Raw genomic sequence first — 21,773 nt, 5'->3', positions numbered from 1 at the left:
AAAAAAATAACAAAGAAGTTAACTTTCCCCTCATCTATCATTTGCCTATGATCTAACATTCAGGTCTAAAACGGCGACTGCTGAAACTTTGCTTCTGAAAAATCTTTTGCTCCACGGACCTTTCCTTCGTAACACCTGACATATCTGGCTAGTTGAATCTAAAAATCAGATGCTAAAAAATTAGATAGGAAAAGAGAGGAACCACAGGAACCAAAGCAATTTTGGAAAAGAGCAAAGTTGGAGGATGTACACCCCCTGCCTTCAAGACTTCCTGTAGCAGATGACAGTGTGGTATTAATGAAAGGAGAGAGACTCAGATCAATGGGCAGAATAGAGAACCCAGAAATAGACCCACACGTGTACCATCGTTGAATTTCGTCAAGGGCACCAAGGCAATTCACAACACTTAACCACTATCGTGGTTTAAAATGATGTGTCTGCGTTTTAGTTAACGCCCTTCTCCCCTCCTAGGCTGCATGCCCAGGCAGGAGAAAGACTGGCTTGCTTGTTCGCATCTATGTCCTCAACACTTAACACAATTCGAGTGGCACAAACTCGAAGCATAGCAAATATGTTCTGAAGGAAAGACCGGAGAAGGCCGGCAGGAGAGCAGGCTTGGTACTTTGGGCATCAATGGGATCTTTCTTCAAACTCAGACTTCTGTCAACACCCATGTAGCTATTCTTTTTTCTTCACATTTACAAGATATTGCATAATGCTTCATTCATTTTACAGCTCTCTTTACTTCAAAAATGCGGTTTTTTTTCAGTTACAAAGACATGAATACCGAAAGCAAGCGAGCCTTTGTACCATCTGCTCTGGCAGGAAGGGGTGCATTGTTAAGATGGCAAACCTTCACTTCAGCTCCACAATTTAATCAGCCCCAAGGAGCCCCTTGCAACTCCTTCTATCAGCTCATTGTGGTCTGGGTGAGGACATCTTCTGTCTTTTGTAAGGACATTTGTTATTGATTTACAGTTTACCCAGATAATTTAGGATGACCTCATTTCAAGAGCCTCAATTTAATTACAACTGTAAAGACTCTTTTTCCACATCAGGTCACATTGACAGGTTCTAGGGATTAGGATGTGGACATACCTCTTCAGAGGTCACCATTCAACCCACCGTACGCATGCAGCACCAAACTCACATCCGGGACCAGCAGCTCGTAACTGTGAGCCGGGCTGCTGCCTAGGTGTCAGTTAGCTAACACTTGTCTTCCACCAGGCGTGCTTCACAAACATCAAATTATTTAATCCTCGAAGAGATCTGGGAGTAAGTATTATTATCCTATTTTATGTAAGTGGAGCTTGAGCTGCAGGAAGTTTGAGTGAGGTCTCAAGAACACGCAACCCCTAGGAATTAGAGCTGGGACTTAAAACCAGGCCAGTGAGGCAGAAGACCAGAGGTTTTTATCCACTTTTAGCGAAAGGAGGGTTTTATATGTTCAAGGAGAAAGCTGGGGCACTCAGCCTGCAGCTACAGAAAACTTGGGGGCGGTACTTCTCGTCCCTTCTCACTACCTCCTGCCAACCCCCATTGGGGTTCACCTGTGCCAACACCCCTGCACGGAGGAAAGGCCCTGGGCTGGGCCTATGCCACTCCCATCTGCTCCCCACTGCCCTGTCGGAAGTGAGGTCTCACACAGGCTCTGATGGCGGGCCTCTGGTAATGCTCCTCCAAAGAAAGAAGAAATGAGTGAATGGCAGCCATACCACTGGAGGAGTGACCGGCACAAGGAAGAATTTTCTAGCAATTTGCATTGCCCTCCAATGGCCTCACAGTGACCTCTCCCTGGAGATGTTCAAGCAGTGTCCAGATGACCACCTGTCAGGGGATACTGTCAGGGGCCTTGGCCCTCCCAGATGTGGCACTAGAGGACCACCGAAGGTCCAGCAGCCATAAGGCCTCTTATCATGTGGAAGAGGACACGAGCTATATCCGAAGCACTGCCTTCCTTCTCCAGGACCTGGGTGGCTCTCACTGACAGATGACACAGAAGGGAACCAGACACAGAGGAACACACACCGTACGTGTGATGGTTCAGATCCTCTAAAAGCCGGATACCAGCTTGAGTTTACACATACAAGAGATTTATGGGAGAATGGCTGTGAAGGATAAAAGGGAGAGAGCCAGGGATGGGGGAAGACCCTTTAGACCACAATGCAGGCCTGACCTGGGTAGGAGAGAGCCCTTGACCTTCAGGAGACATGTAGCAAGAGACAGGGAAGTGGGCTGCCCCCAGCCAATGACGAAGCCAACGGAAGGATCAGCATGGCCTCTTTCTTGTGATGAGGGACTCTACCAACAGGTAATTACTCAAGGATGCTCCACTGGGGGTCTGACACCCCTCCTCCCCAAATTCCCCCCCTCTCACCTCCCCGTCCAGGACACGGCTGGGCTGCCTAGAGCTGCTGTGCCAGCCGCCAGTTCCCAACAGCAGCCCGTCCGGGTGGGTGCTCTTCACGCTGGGGCACAGCGGGGTGGCTTCCCCTGGCCCTGGTTCACTGCACTCACTCTTGACATCGCAGCTCCAGTCCTCCTCCCCTGACCCTGGCCGGCTGATCCGGAGCTCCATTTCCCTTCAGAGGGAGGAAAGCGTGGCGGGGAGGGAGAGCTGGGGCCCAGCCATCTGGGCTGTGCACTGTGAGCCTCGCCTGTCAGCCGAGGAGAGAGGCAAGAGCTTGGCCTGGAGCCTGACACCAGAGCAAGCCAGGCAGCTGCAGAGCCAAACTCCCCCCTGCACAGTTTAGGAGCATCAAGCGCCCCATTTCACAGGCCGAACAAGACAGCCTCCTCTCTCCACCATTCCGTAGCGTTCCCAGAGCCCGCCTGCCCCTGAGATAAGGGACCCTGGGAAATCAAGACAGCAGAGTGTGCCACCCTGAGCACCTACTGCGGGTCAGGCCCTGCTGTTTAGCAAATGTTCGTGGAGCCCCTGCTGTGTGCCAAGGAAGGAGAAAACACAGGCCCTCCTGTGTTGGGAGGTAATTGCTCAACACAGGAGCTCAGGTACCTGGCACCCGCCTCGGGCCCTGTGTTTACCACGGGCAACACAGAGGGGAAGCAGGCACATCGTCCCTGTGCTCAGACAGCTTGGCAGATCCAGGCATTTGCCTTTAATACAGGAGGGTCAGGAGATGTCTGAGGGGTTCTGAGGAGGGAGAGACAGGGGCAGAGGAAGAGCTCAGGCTGAAAGGAGAGCTGAGCTGAATCAGCGGCCGAAGAAGTAAAGCTGACCCCTGCTCTCAGAGCGAATGTTCTGGAGAAGGACTTCTCTCTCCCCAGGGCGGGTGGCCCTGGCTCTGCATTCTAGGTCCCTCCCCCGTTTGCACAGCCTTGAAGAAGCAGAAGGGGCAGCATATATGTCCCCCAGCTGGGGCTTAACCTACTCTAAGGCTGGTAAGCACATGGGCATGTCAGAAACTACCCATCTCTCCAAAACTCAGGGGTCAGGCAGGATCACAGATCAAAGCCCCTACTTCTGAGCCTTGGTTCTTTTCTCAGAATACTCCCAATTTCAGCCAGATTTACACAGTGAAGAATTGCCACAGGTCCAGGCCAGGGACGATGCAGATGACCCTATTATAATGACTGTGGGGTTATTTGATCTCCCTATCTTTATAGGATAGATAGGTCGAAGCATTGTTAAATACCATTAACTATTCTTACGAGCTGGTAAACATGGGTGGTTACATGCAAGGCTGCCTCCAGAAGCCAAGTTATTACTTGACCCCCTGTATCTGTCCTCCTTGGATGTTTCAGTCTCCCTCATCTGGAGCACCTGGCCGTAGCAGGCTAAGCATCTCAGACAGCTTTACATTTGCAACATGGGAATCTAGCTTTCTGCTACTGGGGACTGCAGTATCTACAGTGACTCAGATCATTTTCACAGCTTTTAAATATTTTCTCCCAGATCACCCAAAGTATGTGATAGGAAACGACGCAGTGTTAAATTGGTCCACTATCTCACACCAGATGTTTCAACAAGAAAAGAAATATACTTAAGAAAATATAGGGAGAACACACGGTTTGCTTTGCCAAATGGAAACTGTTCCTCCCCCAAGGTTCCCTCAGCATCTTTCGGGGCAGGGAAGGCTTTGTGAGAAACTGTTACTTCTCCAGGAGGTGAGAGCCCTGGCTTCAGATAGGATCTCTGGCAGGAAATGAATGGAGCATTTCATAAATGTATTTTTTCACTCAGCACCGCTCAGAAGGTACAGAGCCAATCTAACCAGGACTGTGCTATGCCTCCAATTATAGGTTACATCAGGCCTCAGTGCCCAGCCTCGTCTCCTGATGGTATCTCACACCCAGCACTGTGATCACAGTGCAGTTTTATGTACTGTAATGTCCCCACCATGCTGCCCAGTGCTCAGGAGAGGCTGCCTCTATGGAGCTGCCATACTTGGTATTTTTAAGGTTGACTTCAAGGGCCTAATAAAGGCCCCTTTGACCGGTCCAGATTGTGCTGACATCTTTCTCTGAAGCTTTACTACACCTGAGTCTGCACCTAAAAATGCAGCTCCTAACCAGAGGCTGGAAGGGCTAGAACGGGCCATGGGGATCAAACAACCCCCCCTTCCCACTCCACTCCTCCATCGCCCATTCTCTGCTCAATAGCCCCAAGAAGAATTTTCCAGACTCTGAGCACCTGCATCAGTGGGTACTCGCGACCTCATGAGGGAGGGAGGTTGGTCCTCAGGCAGGTCTAACTGTGGGGAGTGGCTGCACAGTGTTAGGCCAAGACGTGTCCCCCTTTAATTTCCACTCATGGCTCATGGTTCCACCTCTGGCAGCCACACGATTCTAACCCTTCTTCCATCTGACAACTTCTCTGGGGCCCTGGCTAAAGAGCTCCTTTTCTTTCTATAATCCAGCCCTCCGCCAAATGCCACTGATTCTCCTCTAGTTACTTAGCTACCTTTTCTCATCAAGTGGACTCAGGCTCTGGCCTTTTCTTTTCTTCCTTCATGTTCTGCCTGGCCTCCAACTCCCACGTCTTTCTCACTGTAAACCCCGTACAGGGTCAAGCACACAGTAAACTCCTACCAGGCAGATGCCCGGCAAACTCAGCACCCTCTGCAGGAAGCCACGTCGAACGCTGGCTCACCTTCTTCTGAGGCCCTTTGAATGATGTAGGGCCAATTGAGAAGTAGGGTGAGACTATATCAAGTGCTCTGAAGGCCTCATAGCAAACACAAAGCCAGGCCAATCCTGAGCTCCAAAGTCCACGGTGGATAAATGAGACCCTCGTGCTGGCCCATAGCAGAGGTCCCCTTGGATCTGAGCCTCAGCAGGGACCCCCAGACATCAACAGTCAACGACCTGAGTGAGGCCTGTTTTCTTGCTGCAGCTTAGATGGTGAGGGATCTTCAGAATTGCTTAGAATTGAGGGGTTTTTTTGCAAATGAACGTTCACAAGAATATAAAACAACTCCAGCAAAGCTTCACAGGATGACACTCCGGCAGGAGGCCTAAGGCCCACAGCTGATCTTCCCTCACCCCTCAGAGGTCCCTGAGAATCATTATTGGAACCCTGGGGTTCCACGGAACACAGTGTGAGAACCGACACTCCAGATCTTGCTCTGTAACTTGGAATTTGTGGAGGCCCTGTGAAACCACCAAACATTCATGTCTCACATCTCTTGCACCTATTAGAAGATAGGACAACTCAGACTCAGAGACCTCTGGGGTTGGAGAGAATCAGAGACATCTTCTGGACAAACTCAACTTGACAGGGAAGGAAATCAAAAACCCCAGTTGGAGAAAGAACCCATGTAAGATGCAGAGTAAGTGGTAGCAGAGCAGGACAACAACCCAGGGTGGAGAAGGAAGAGGTGCCCTCACTGAATGAGAGATGGGAAAGCCCTGAAGCAGCGTTTTGGCCCTGGGAAAGTAACCACCAGAGACCTGCAATGTCCCTTCTGTGCTCTCTCTCAGGCTCCAGGGCCCCATGGTGCCCCTCAATGCCAATCACCTCCCTCCACGGTGCTCTGGCCAGGCCTGCCCTATGGACCACTGCTCTTCCCTGCCTCGTCCTGTCATCTGAGTCTACTCTGTTTCCATCCCTTTGGCATCCTCCTCTCCGTAAGTTAAACTGATCCATGGTAAAAAGCCTGAGAGGCCTGTTAGCTCTCAAATAACAGACACAATTTTGGGGCAAATTTGTCTTTTCTTTGAATTATCTAATTCAATGGTATACATTTGTTCATAAAACCCTCTTATTATCTTTGTATCTGCAGCATCCACAATGATGGCCCCTTTTTCATTCCTGATGTGGGTTATTTGAGTTTTTTCTCATGTTTTCTTTAGTAGCCCTGTCATATGTTTGTCTATTTTATTATTTTCTGCAAAGGTCATGATTTCTATTTCATTATTTTTTTTTTCAGTTATAAAGATCTATTTTCCATTTTATTACATAAAATGCAGTATGCTATACACAATGTTTTGGACCCTGACAAATTGCTTTCCATATGTGGATATATAAATTTGCACTACACCAGCAATGTTTGAGAGTGGCTGTTTCCCTACACTGATCACAACAGAGCATATGATCAGTCTTTTGGGCTTTAGCCAGTCTGATAGTGTAACTGAGCAAGCAGGCTCATTACCCTCTGCCAAACAGAAAGACCAAACACATAAGCAGTGGTCTATTACAGAGAAAATAACTTATTGCAGGGCAGCCAAGCAAGGAGACTCAAATCTGTCACCCCAATCAGCTTTTGAATGGGGGTAAGGAATAGGAGGGTGTTGGGGCTAAGAAATGGTTGGTAGAAGGGTAAGGGAGAAATTTCAAGAGTCCTCTGTGCAGGTGCAAATGTCTTTTGTGTCTTTTCATTGGTTGCATGTGCAAATTTGAGGCCGTGGGGGGGGGGGTTGGGTTCAAAGTGTTGCATGTGGTGAATTTTCAGCCTGTGACATCCAAAGTTCATTGGTCAATCTTTCCTGTCCTTCAATGCTCCTATGCGATGCTCAAAGGAAACTATCAGGAAGTTGTTTCCTTATTTTCAGTTTCCTTGGTATTCTGCAAAGCAGCTTAGAAATCTCAGTTAATCATTTCTTGCTAGTGGATGTGGAGCATGGTTTGACAGTCAACAAGCTGTTATTTTTCAAGATAGCTCAGAAGTCCCAGCCAGTCACCTCCTACTTCAACCCAGTGGAAGTGGGGCACAGTCTCAGTAGGTTTTTTAAAATGGCATTTCAATGTAGTTTTAAATTTTCTCTTATTAGTGAGGTTGCATAACTTTTAAAAATAAAAATTGTGTATATTTAAAATGCACAACATGATGATTTAATATACATACATAGTGAAATTATTACTACAGTCAAGCTAGTCAACGTATCCTCTCCTCACAGTTACCATTTATGTGTGTGATGAGAATACCTGAAAATCTACTCTCCTAGCAAATTTCCAGTATTCAGTAGAGTATTACTAACTATAGTCATCATACTGTTAGATCTCCAGACTTATTCACCCTACATGACTGCAACTTTGTACCCTTTGACCAACATCTCTCTCTTTTCCCCTGCCTCCCTGATCCTGGTAATCACCATTCAACTCTCTGCTTCTATGTATTCAACTTTTCTAGTTTCTACGTAAAAGTGTTTTTTTTTTCTTTCTGTATCTAGCTTATTTCATTTAGCATAAAGACTCCAAAGTTCACTCACATTGTGGCAAATGGCAGGATACCCTTCTTTTTTAAGGCTGAATTTTATCTATATATGTATGACATTTTCTTTGTCCATTCATCTGTTGACAGGTACTTAAGTTGTTTCTATATCTTAGCCATAATACTGCAGTGAGCTTGGGAGTGTAAACACCTCACAGGTACTGATTTCATTTCCTTTGGGTGTATAACCAGAAGAGGGATCATATGGACATTTAGTTTGCTTCCATGTCTTGGCTATCGTATATAGTGCTGCTATGAACACTGGGATGCATGTATCCTTTCAAACCATGGTTTTCTCTGGATATATGCCCAGGAGTGGTATTGCTGGATCAAAAGCTTTTGCACAGCAAAGGAAACCATAAACAAAATGAAAATACAACCCACAGAATGACAGAAAATATTTGCAAACAATGTGATGACAAGGAATTAACCTCCAAAACTTACAAACAGCTCATGCAGCTCAACATCAAAAAAAAAAAAACCAACCCAATCAAAAAATGGGCAGAAGACCCAAATAGACATTTCTTCAAAGAAGATATACAGATGGCCAAGAGGCACATGAAAAAATGCTCAGCATCACTAATTATTAGAGAAATACAAATCAAAACTACAATGAGATATCACCTCACACCAGTCAAAATGGCCATCATCAAAAAGTCTACAAACAATAAATGCTGGAAAGATTGTGGAGAAAAGGAACCCTCCTACACTGTTGGTGGGAATCTAAATCAGTATGGCCACTATGGAGAACAGTATGGAGGTTCCTTAAAAAAACTAAAAATAGAGCTACCAGATGATGTGATTTTAAAAGGAACTTTTTTTAACTTTCCCTTTCTGATATTTCATTGTTAGTGTAAAGAAATAGAACAATTTCTATATGTTAACCTTATATCCTGCTACCTTGCTGAATTTGTTTATCAGTTCTAGTAGTTTTTGTGTGGAGTCTTTAGGGTTTTCTCTATATAATATGTCATCTGCATATAATGACAATTTTACCTCTTCTCTTCCAATTTGTATACACTTATTTCTTTTTCTTGTCTGATTGCTGTGGCTAGGACTTCTAATACTATGTTGAACAGACATGGTGAGAGTGGGCATCCTTGTCTTGTTCCAGATTTTAGCAGGATGGTTTTCTGCTTTTCACCATTGAGTATTATATTGTCTGTGAGTTTGTCATAAGTAGCTTTTATTATGTTGAGTCATGTTCCCTCTATACCCACTTTGGTAAAAGTTTTTATCATGCATGGATGTTGAATTTTGTCAAATGCTTTTTCAGCATCTATTGAGATGATCATGTGGTTTTTGTCTTTTCTTTTGTTAATGTGTTTTATCACATTGATTGATTTGTGTATGTTGAACCATCCTTGTGAAATTGAGGTGAATCCCATTTCGTCATGGTGTGCGATTTTTTTAATGCATTGTATTTGGTTTGCTAATACTTTGTTGAGAATTTTTGCATCTATATTTATCAAAGATATTGACCTGTAATTTTCTTTTATGGTGGTATCTTTGTCTGGTTTTGGTATCAGGGTGATGGTGACTTCATAGAATGTCTTTGGGAGTGTTCCCTCCTCTTCAATCTTTTGGAAGAGTTTGAGAAGGATCAATAAAAGTTCTTCTTTGCATGCTTGTTAAAATTCCCCAGTGAAGCCAGCTAGTCCTGGACTTTTGTTTGCAAGAAGTTTTTTGTTTTTTTACAGATTGTACTTCACTTCTAGGTCTGTTCAAATGATCTATTTCTTCTTGATTAAGTTTTGGTGGGCTGTATGTTTCTAGAAACTTGTCCATTTCTTCTAGGTTGTCAAATTTGTTAGCATATAATTGTTCATAGTATCCTCTCTTGTTACTTCTCTTCTGTCATTTCTTACTTTGTTTACTTGGGTCCTCTCTCTTTTCTTCTTGGTAAACCTGGCTAGAGGTTTGTTGATTTTGTTTACCTGCTAGTGTTAGAGGGTCTCCTGCAGAGGCACGGGGTGGCTGTGTCTCACTGTGGGGACAACGACACTGGCAACAGAAGTTCTGGGAAGTACTCTTTGGTGTGAGCATTCCCAGAGTCCGCCATTAGCCCCACCAAAAACCCAGGTAGGCTCCAGTACTAGGTTGCCTCAGGCCAGACTTCATTAATTAATTTTTTACAATTTTATTTTAGTATAGTTGATTTACAATGTTGTGTTTCAGGTGTACAGCAAAGTGAATCAGTTATACATACACATATATCTACTCTTTTTTAGATTCTTTTCCCATATGGGCCATTACAGAGTATTGAGTAGAGTTCCCTGTGCTATACAGTAGGTCTTTATTAGTTATCTTTTTTTTTTTTTTGAAGTACACAGGCCTCTCACTGTTGTGGTCTCTCCCGTTGCGGAGCATAGGCTCCAGACGCGCAGGCTCAGTGGCCATGGCTCACGGGACTAGCTGCTCCACGGCATGTGGGATCTTCCTGGACTGGGGCACAAACCTGTGTCCCCTGCATCGGCAGGCGGACTCTCAACCACTATGCCACCAGGGAAACCCCGAGTTATCTATTTTATATATATTGTGTGTAAATGTCAATCCCAGTCTCCCAGTTTTTTCCTACCCCTCCTTCCCCCCATGCTGACCATAAGTTTGTTTTCAACATCTGTGACTCTATTTCTGTTTTGTGAGTAAGTTCATTTGTACCATTTTTTTAGATTCCACGTATAAGCGATACCATATGATATTTGTCTTTCTCTGTCTGACTTACTTCACTCAGTATGACAAACTGTAGGCCCATCCATGTTGCTGCAGATGGCATTATTTTGTTCTTTTTTATGGCTGAGTAATATTCCATTGTATATATGTACCACATCTTCTTTATCCATTCCTCTGCCGATGGACATTTAGGTCACTTCCATGTCCTGGCTATTGTAAATAGTGCTCCAATGAACATTGGAGTGCATGTATCTTTTCAAATTATGGTTTTCCCCAGGTATATGCCCAGGAGTGGGATTGCTGGATCATATGGTAGCTCTATTTTTAGTTTTTTTAGGGAAGCTCCATGCTGTTTTCCATAGTGGCTGCACCAAGTTGCATTCCCACCAACAGTGTAAGAAGGTTCCCTTTTCTCCACACCCTCTCCAGCATTTATTATTTGTAGATTTTTTGATGATGGCATTCTGACCAGTGTGAGGTGATATGTAGTTTTGATTTGCATTTCTCTAATAATTAGTGATATTGAACATCTTTTCATGTGTTTTTGGCCATCTGTATGTCTTCCTTGGAGAAATGTCTTATGCCCTTTTTTTTTTAATTGTGTTGCTTGTTTGTTTGTTTTTGGTATTGGGCTGCATGAACTGTTTATATATTTTGGATATTAATCCTTTGTCCGTTGATTCATTTGTAAATATTTTCTCCCATTCTGAGAGTTGTCTTTTCATTTTGTTTATGGTTTCCTTTGCTGTGCAAAAGCTTTTAAGCTACATTTTTGTGTTTATTTTCATTACTGTAGGAGGTGGATCAAAAAAGATCTTGCTGCAATTTAAGTCAGAGAGTGTTCCACCTATGTTTTCCTCTAACAGTTTTATACTATCTGCCTTACATTTAGGTCTTTAATCCATTTTGAGTTTATTTTTGTATATGGTGTTAGAGAGTGTTCTAATTTCATTCTTTTACATGTAGCTGTCCAGGTTTCCCAGCACCATTTATTGAAGTGGTCTTTTCTCCATTGTACATTCTTGCCTCCTTTGTCATATATTAGGTGACCATAGGTGCATGAGTTTATCTCTGGGCTCTCTATCCTGTTCCAAAGATCTATATTTCTGTTTGTGTGCCAGTAGCACACTGTTTTTATTACTGTAGCTTTGTAGTATAGTTTGAAGTCAGGGAGCCTGATTCTTCCAGCTCCATTTTTCTTTCTCAAGATTGTTTTGGCTATCTGGGGTCTTTTGTGTTTCCATACAAATTGTGCAATTTTTTGTTCTAGTTCTATGAAAAAAGCCATTTAGGGATTGAACTGAATCTGTAGATTGCTTTAGATAGTAGAGTCATTTTGACAATATTGATTCTTCCAATCCAAGAACATGGTATATCTCTCCATCTGTTTCTGTCATCTTTGCTTCCTTTCATCAGTATCTTATAGTTTTCTGAGTACAGGTCTTTTGCTTCCTTAAGTAGGTTTATTCCTAGGTATTTTACTCTTTTTGATGTGATGGTAAATGGGATTGTTTCCTCAATTTCTCTTTCTGATCTTTCATTTTTAGTGCATAGGAATGCCAGAGATTTCTGTGTATTAATTTTGTATCCTGCATCTTTACCAAATTCATTGATGAGTTCTAATAGTTTTCTGGTAACATCATTAGGGTTTTCTATGTATAGTATCATGTCATTGGCAAACAGTGACAGTTTTACTTCTTCTTTTCCAGTTTGTATTCCTTTCATTTCTTTTCCTCCTGTGATTGCTGTGGCTAGGACTTCTAATTCTATGTTGAAAAAAAGTGACAAGAGTGAACATCCTTGTCTTGTTCCTGATCTTAGAGGAAATGCTTTCAGTTTTTTACCATTGAGAATGATGTTTGCTATGAGTTTGTTGTATATGGACTTTACTATGTTGAGGTAAGTTCCCTCTATTCCCACTTTCTGGAGAGTTTTTATCAAAAATGGATGTTGAATTTTGTCAGAAGCTTCTCTGCCTCTGTTGAGATGATCATATGGTTTTTCAGTTTGTTAACATGGTGTATCACATTGATTGATTTGCATATATTAAAGAATCCTTGCATCTCTGGGATAAATCCCACTTGATCATGGTGTATGATCTTTTTAATGTGTTGTTGGATTTGGTTTGCTAGTATTTTGTTGAGGATTTTTGTGTCTATATTCATCAGTGAAATTGGCCTGTAATTTTCTTTTCTTGTAATATCTTTGTCTAGTTTTGGTATCAGAGTGATGGTGACCTCGTAGAATGAGTTTGGGAGTGTTCCTTCCTCTGGGATTTTTTGGGAGAGTTTCAGAAGGATCAGTGTTAACTCTTCTCTAAATGTTTGATGGAATTTGCCTGTGAAGCCATCTGTCCTGGACTTTTGTTGGTTGGAATTTTTAAATCACAGTTTCAATTTCAGTATTTGTGATTCATCTGTTATTATTTTCTATTTCTTCCTGATTTAGTATTGGAAGGTTGTACCTTTCTAAGAATTTGTCCACTTCTAGGTTGTCCATTTTATTGGCATAGAGTTGCTTGTTGTAGTCTTTTATGATCCTTCGTATTTCTGTGCTGTCAGTTGCAACTTCTCCTTTTTCACTTCATTTCATTTGCTTTAGGTGTAAGGTTATGTTGTTTGAGATTTTTCTTGTTTCCTGAGATAAGATTGTATTGCCATAAACTTCCCTTTTAGAACTGCTTTTGCTGCATCCCATAGGTTTTGGATCATTGTGTTTTCGTTGTCATTTGCCTCTAGATATTTTTTTATTTCCTCTTTGATTTCTTCAGTGATCCATTGGCTGTTTAGTAACATATTGTTTAGTCTCCATGTGTTTGGGTTTTTTACGGTTTTTTCCTGTAATTGATTTCTAATCTCATAGCGTTGTGATCAGAAAAGATGCTTGATATGATTTCAGTTTTCTTAAATTTAGCAAGCCTTGATTTGTGGCCCAAGATGTGATCTATCCTGAAGAGTGTTCCAGGTGCACTCGAAGAAAGTGTATTCTGCTGCTTCTGGATGAAATGTCCTATAAATATCAATTAAGTCTATCTAATGTGTCTAATGTGTCATTTAAGGCTTGTGTTTCCTAATTGATTTGCCGTCTGGATGATTTGTCCATTGGTGTAAGTGGGGTATTAAAGTCCCCCACTATTATTGTGTTATTGTCAATTTCCCCTTTCATGGCTGTTAACATTTGCCTTATATATTGAGGGTCTCCTATGTGGGGTGCATATATATTTACAATTGTTATATCTTCATCTTGGATTGATCCCTTGATCATTATGTACTGTCCTTCTTTGTCTCTTGTAACAGTCTTTATTTTAAAGTCTATTTTGTCTGATATGAGTATTGCTACTCCAGCTTTCTTTCAATTTCCATTTGCGTGGAATGACTTTCAAGTCTGTAAGTGTCCCTAGATCTGAAGTGGGTTTCTTGTAGACAGCATATATATGGGTCTTGTTTTTGTATCCATTCAGCCAGTCTGTGTCTTTTGGTTGCAGCATTTAATCCATTTACCTTTAAGGTAATTATTGATATGTACGTTCTTACTGCTATTTTGTTAATTGTTTTGGATTTGTTTCTAAAGGTCTTTTTTCTTCTCTTCCTCTTTTGTTCTCTTGTGATTTGATGTCTATCTTTAGTGTTGTATTTGGATTGCTTTTTCTTTTATGTGTATCTATTGCAGATTTTTGGTTTGTGGTTCCCATGAGGTTTCAATATAGCAGTCTATATATGTACAAGATTGTTTTAAGTTGCTGGTCTCTTAATTTCCAATGTGTTTCCAATATCCTGCATTTGTACTCTCTTCACACGACTGCTGGTTTTAATATATTTGTGTGTGGATGATTTCCTACCTTTTCTTTATGTTTGCCTTTAATGGTGAGCTTTACCATTCATAATTTTCTTGATTCTAGTTGTGACCTTTTCTTTTCTGCCTAGAGAATTTCCTTTAGCATTTGATTCAAAGCTGGTTTGGTGGTGCTGAATTCTCTTAGCTTTTGCTTGTCTGTAAAGCTTTTGATTTCTCTGTCAAATCTGAATGATAGCCCTTGCTGTGTAGAGTATCCTTGGTTGTAGGTTTTCCCCTTTCATTACTTTAAATATATCCTGCCACTCCCTTCTGGCCTGCAGAGTTTCTGCTAAAAAATCAGCTGATAACCTTATGAGGATTCCCTTATATGTTATTTGTTGCTTTTCCCTTGTTGCTTTTAATATTTTTTCTTTGTATTTATTTTTTGTTAGTTTGATTAATATGTGTCTCAGCATGTTCCTCCTTGGGTTTATCCTGTGTGGGACTCTCTGTGCTTCCTGAACTTAGGTGACTACTTCCTTTCCCATGTTAGGGAAGTTTTCAACTTCTATTTCATTAATTTATGTTTTCACCATTATTTTCTTTTCTTCCTTTTACTTTCTTTAAGTTTACTCTTGTACTTTTTCTGGTTTCATGAGTTGTAGGCTTAGCTCATTCATTTTCCAGCTTGTTTTTTGGAAATAAAGCTTTTTATTAAGATATAATTTACATACCATATTAATTCACCCATTTAAAGTGTATAATTTAATGGATTTTTGTACCTTCACAGAGTTGTTCAGCTATTACCATAGCCAATTTTAGGGCATTTTATCACCCTAAAAGGAAATCCTATACCTATTCTCTTAACATGCCTCCCTTTTCCCACCCTCAGCCCTAGTCAGCCACCAATCTACTTTCAGTCTCCATGGATTAATCTAGTTTGTACATCTCACATAAATGGAATTATACAATATGTGGTCTTTGGTGACTGGCTTCTTTCGTTTAGCATAATGGTTTTGAGGTTTATCCATGTTGTGGCATATATCAGTACTCAGTTTTTTTTCATTGCCAAATAATATTCCACTGTATGGACATATCACACTTTGTTTATCCATTCATCAATTGATGGACATTTAGGTGGTCCCCACTTTCTGACTATTAAAAATAATGCTGCTATGAACATTTATGTACAATTTCTATGTGGGCATATGTTCTCATTGCTTTTGGGTTTATACTTAGGAGTGGAATTACTGGGTCATATATGGTAACTCTATGTTAAACATCTTGATGAGCTGCCACACTGTTTTCCAAAGTGGCTGCACAATTATACATTCCCACCAGCAATGTGTAAGTGTTTCAATTTCTCCACATTGACATCAACAATGCTATTATCTGTTTTCTATTATAACCATCCTAGTGGGTATGAGATGGTGTCCAATTGTGATTTTGATTTGTATTTCTCTAATGGTCAATGATGCTGAGCCATCATCATGCATCATTTCATATGATTATATGCTTTTTGTATATTTTCTTTGGAAAAATAATTATCCAAGTCCTTTGCTCATTTTTAAATTTGGGTTGTCTCTTTATTATTGAATGTTAAAAGTTCTTTCTATGTTCTGTAATGTAAAATGTCCCTTATCAGACGTATGATTTGCAAAAATTTTTCTCCCATTCTGTGGATTGTCTTTTCAGTTTCTTAAAATGGTATCCTCTGAAGCACAAAAGTTTTTAATTTTGTTGATGTCCAATATTTTTCTTTTGTTGCTTGTGCTTTTAGTGTCATATCTGAAAAACCATTGTCTAATTCAACGTCATGAATAATTACACTTACGTTTTCCTCTAAGAGATTAATATTTTTAGCTCTCACATTTAGGTCTTTGATCCATTTTGAGTTAATTTTTGTATGTGGTAGAGATACAACTTTGTTCTTCTGCATGTGGATATTCACTTATCCCAGCACCATTCGTTAAAGACTAATCTTTCTCCATGGAATTATCTTGGTGGTACCTTTGTTGAAAATCAATTGACAGTAAAAGTGAGGGTCTACTTCTGGACTCCCAGTTCTATTCCATTGATCCATACAAGCTACTTTTAAAATATATGTATGTAGATAATCCATTTCCCCTAAGGATCACTTTAGGTGTATCTCACATACTTAATATTAACTATTATTCAATTTTAAATATTTTCATAATTTTAGTATTATTTCTCCTTGATCCATGGATTATTTATAGATCAATTTTTAAATAACCAAGTTAAATTGGTGTATTGATTACATATTAATTTTTAGTTTTATTATATTATAATCAGGTATTGAGGACTGTAGATATTAAATCTTAGATGATTGTTTTGAAGGTTTATTTATGACCTAAAGAGAGTTTAATTTTTACAAACACTATAAGATATTGAATATATCTGCTAATCCCAAACTCCTAATTTATCCCTTCTCCACCCCCTTCCCTCTTTGGTAACCATAAGTTGTTTTCTGTGTCTGTGAGTCTGTTTCTGTTTTGTAAATAAGTTCATTTGTATCATTTTTTAGATTCTACATATAAGTAATATCATATGGTATTTGTCTTTCTCTGTCTGACTTACTTCATTTAGTATGATAATCTCTAGGTCCATTCATATTGCTACAAATAACATTATTGCATTCTTTTTTATGGCTGATTAATATTCCATTGTGTATATATATGTGTGTGTATATATATATATGTATATATATATATATATACACATACACACATACATGTAATATAGATATATTACATCTTCTTTATCTGTTCATCTGTCAATGAACATTTAGGTTGCTTCCATGTCTTGGCTATTATAAATACTGCTGCAGTGAACACTGGGATGCATGATCTTTTCAAATTAGTTTCCTCTGAATATGTGCCTAGGAGTGGCATTGCTGGATCATATGGCAACTCTATTTTTAGTTTTCTAGGAAACTTCCATACTGTTTTTCATAGTGGCTGCACCAATTTACATTCCCACCAACAGTGCAGAAGTGTTCCCTTTTCTCCACACCCCCTCCAGCATTTATTATTTGTAGATTTTTTGATGATGGCCATTCTGACTGATGTGAGGTGGTACTTCATTGTAGTTTTAATTTGCATTTCTGTAATAATTAGTGATGTTGAGTATCTGTTCATGTGTATATTGGCTATCTGTATGTCTTCTTTGGAGAAATGTCTATTTAGCTCTTCTGCCCATTTTTTAATTGGGTTGCTTGTTTTTTTGTCATTGAGTTGTATGAGCTGTTTGTATATTTTGGAAATTAAACCGCTGTTGGTCGCATCATTGGCAAATATTTTCTCCCAGTCCGTAAGTTGTCTTTTCACTTTGTTTATGGTTTCTTTTGCTGTGCAAAATTGTAAGTTTGATTACGTCCCATTTGTTTATTTTTGCTTTTATTTCTTTTGCTTTGGGAGACTGACCTAAGAAAACGTTGCTATGATTTATGTCAGAGAGTGTTTTGAATGTAGTCTCTAAAATATTGGTGCATGGTCCACGTGTATCCCATTTGGTCAAACATTAATTATATTATCCAAATCTTCTCTATTGCTAGTCATTTTAATAATTAACACATTCATATGGCTTAAACATCAAAATAGTATAAAAATATACACCGTGAAGGGCTTCCCTGGTGGTGCAGTGGTTGAGAGTCCGCCTGCCGGTGCAGGGGACGTGGGTTCGTGCCCCGGTCCGGGAGGATCCCGCATACCGCGGAGCGGCTGGGCCCGTGAGCCATGGCCGCTGAGCCTGTGCGTCTGGAGCCTGTGCTCAGCAGCGGGAGAGGTCACGGCAGTGAGAGGCCCGCGTACCGAAAAAAAATATATATATATATATATACACAGTGAAAATCTTCACTCCCACCCTTGTCCCATCTACGCATCCATACTCCAATCCCTATGGTCAACAATAGTTACTAATATTTTTGCATATTCTTTCCATGTCAACACAAATAAAGATAAGGACATAAATTCTTATTTTTACTCTCTTTCTTAAATAAAAGGTAGCTAATTATATAGACTTTTACTGGCTTTTTTCAGCTAACAATATGTCCTAGAAAAAATTTTTTTTTCTTTTGCCCGTGCCTTGCAGCATGTGGGATCTTAGTTCCCCAACTAGAGATCAAACCTGTGCAGCCTGCATTGAGAGCATGGAGTCTTAACCACTGTATCAAAAGGAAAGTTCTGACGTAGAAATTTTTTTACATCAGTACATAAAGAGCTTCATCATTTTTTGTAGCTGCATAGCCGTCTTTGGGTAGGTGTACCACGGTTTATTTAACCTGTCCTCTAAATAAAGACATAGGTTGTTTCCAGTTTTTTTTTTTTTTTTTGCTTTTAGAAATAATACTGCCACAAATAAGCCTGTCCACATGTCATTTTGTATGTGTGCAAGCTCTGTACTAATTTTAGACACATTGCATTCTTTATTTGACTGTCTATTATCCCAGTTTCGTGGAACTCTAGTCATTCAGTCTATCATGTTGTTAGACTCGTGTGCATGGTGGGCATTTTCCTCATCTTTGGTGTGGGTTGTGTGCTCCATGAAACTCTTGTCATCCCAGATTATTGAATAGTCCCTCCAGAGTGTTGCTATATTTACTCCTCCAGGTAAATCCAAAGTATCAGCAGCCTGGGATCGACTTTTTATTAAAGTTTTTTGGCTTGGGAGTTTCCTAGACTTCTGGATGGTATAAATTCAAACTTAAATCTATGTGAGACACAAGCCCTGGGTTTTGATTTCTCAAGGGAGAATTTTTTACGCTGAGCCCAAGCAGAAACACACATGCTTTCTTCTTATCTTACTGAGCCAGTGAACAGGTTTCTTTCTAATCTATACTTCCCCTGAGGGTGTGGCCCTCTGAGCATGCCAGCTATAAGCAAGGGTTTCATTCTAACTCCTTGCCTTATGTGGCCCAAGATTTCATTTCCTGTCTCTATGTGGGCATGAAAGCCCAAGCCCCCAGGTTCCTAAAACTGGCAGCAGTGTGACCACCACATCTACCTCCACACCAGCCACTCCCACAGCTACCCCACCTCCACCCAGGAGTCAGTAGCAGCAGCTCATTCACTTTCCACTAAAGCTTTTATTCCTCTCTTCATTTCTGGTGCCTGGTGAGTTTCCTTTCTTGCTTGCACACTTGGATATTCACTTAGAATAATTTTTATTGTATTTTATCTAGGTGCCTGTGGCAGAAGAATTTATGCTTATCCAATTATTTTCCCACAATCCATTTCCTTCCTGGGCTTTGCAGTAATTCACATCAACACTGTTTACCATCCATCTACCCCAGGACCTGTTTGGTAAATGCAAGTAACTACTCCATATAAGAATCATGGTATTTTGGGCAGGTGAAGGATCATACAGATAGTCTAAGACTTCAAGAGCTAAATTTCAGTTGCTGTTACAGTACTTGTATTCAGGTTAGGATTCTGGTACAGTCATTTTCTCTTTCCATTTTGCTACATGGTTCTCCTTTTATTTGGATTAAAGAATCATCTAAGTTATAGAGGTTTTTTTTGTTTTGTTTTGTTTTGCAGTACATGGGTCCCTCACTGTTGTGGCCTCTCCCGTTGTGGAGCACAGGCTCTGGATGCGCAGGCCCAGCGGCCATGGCTCATGGGCCCAGCTGCTCCGCGGCATGTGGGATTTTCCCGGACCGGGGCACGAACCCATGTCCCCTGCATCGGCAGGCGGACTCTCAACCACTGAGCCACCAGGGAAACCCTAAGTTATGGATTTTTAATCAAAACCTTTAATATCTATTTTGTAAACAGCCAGAGATGGTGTCAATAAACAGATTCTCATTTTAATCCCAGTATTTTCAGATGGAACATGAGGTCAGGAGAGTTTAACTGACATACTTGTCACTACTTTGGTGGGGTGACATTAACCAGAAGTGAAGAACTCTTTCTGACTCCCCACATAAGCAGTGATGATTGGAGTTTTGTTTAATATTTCTGCCCTTTTGTTCTTTACCATTAGGCACTATGAAGCTATTTATCAGTGTCAGTTTATTATCTATAAACAGGATGATAATCTGCACTCCTTTTGTTCTTAGAATATTTTCCCTGTACCTCTTTTCTGACGTGCTCGACTTATGTAATGTTGATATTCCTCTAATCTACTGATGCTGGGCTTGAGAGCAACTCAGGCAATATGTCTTATGCCAAACAGTGGCATAAAGCCCCATTCCATATGGAAATATTTCAGTGCACTGGGCAGGTGATTAGCATCACAAGATGTTACGAACTGACCAGAAGATAGAAGGAGACTTCCCAGGACAAAGATCTCGAGATTGGGGCTAGAGGTCATGTTGACAAGCTAATGCCTCCCATTTCTCCTGAAAATGCATCTGTTGCTGGTCATTGAATTGATGTGATGGTGATAGAAGTGGTTGGGGGGAACTCAGTAAAACTAGATTACTATTGCAAAGTGTTCAATGGTTTTGTGATTTTATATGAGCCTTGTTCAAAAGGTCCCTCTTTCCTTTGATCTAAGCTGGGAATATATAGTTCTGTCCCAATATGAAGCAAGAATTGTAATGTTGGAACGGTCCTTGTTTTCTCTCTATTATTCCAGGACATATGGGGGACCCAGTACTTATATGGGGGTGTCCTACCATCAGTCTGAAAATTGTGGTTCTTTTAGAGCTAGAACCACACAGGACATTCCTCTCTCACCTGCTGCTTCCTTTGCAAAGCTGCTTCCAAGATATAAGCACTAACTCAAATTCTCTAAAGAGAAGAAAACTTTGATAACCCAGAGTCAGCAGGGGGAAATGCTGAGTTTAGGAATAGAAAATTCCAAAAGTCACCAGCAAACCAAAAGAATATGTATCAAAATGATACTCCATTTCCAGCCATTCCATCATGCTTGCTCAAGAGAGATGAATACTGTGGTAATTTATCAGTCAGCACGATGGTACATCTGCTCCATCATAATTATCTGATACTTAGGAGAATTGACCTGGAATGAGAGTGCAAGAATCACATAATCTATTCTAAGCACACAGCATTTTTAATCCATTCTCTTGGGGAAGCTGAAAGGCAGGTCACTATAATTTGCATACGCTGGAAGTAATTTGATTTTGTTAACTTACTTACAATACCTAGAATTACAGAATCATAAAATCCCAAGGTTGACAGAGAATGTAAATGTTATTTAGCCCATCCAATTCAGGAATAGGCTTATACAAGCTCTGTTTCAATAACTTCAGTGATGGGCAACTTGCCTTTCCCCAGGGAAGGCTAATGGGACTATCTTTTCCCCACTATGAGGAGACAGAGATTTCCCAGGAAAGGTCACAGCTTTTCAAAAACCAGGTTTGCTACAAATTCATGTTGAGCTATTGTAGCAGGCATCTCCATTTCCTCACCACCCAATGATTCACCTCTCGGGAGTTCCCCAAACCTTTCCCCTTTGTCTCAGATCCTGTCCCACCAACCGTTCCCACCTCTCACCAGGCATCCTCATTCCTACACTTATTGAGGAAATCAAAACTACCAGACAAAAGCTGTTAGCCTCCTTCCTTCTGACTCTCTCTCATTGCTCATCATTTCCTTCCCTTTGTGCTCAAGGAAGAAGTATCTCTCTTCTTGACCCAAGGTAACCCTTTCTCTTTATGCGCCAGGG

This window comes from Globicephala melas, chromosome 4 (assembly GCF_963455315.2).
Source record: "Globicephala melas chromosome 4, mGloMel1.2, whole genome shotgun sequence".
Lineage (NCBI taxonomy): Eukaryota > Metazoa > Chordata > Mammalia > Artiodactyla > Delphinidae > Globicephala > Globicephala melas.
This window is presented reverse-complemented; position numbering follows the sequence as displayed.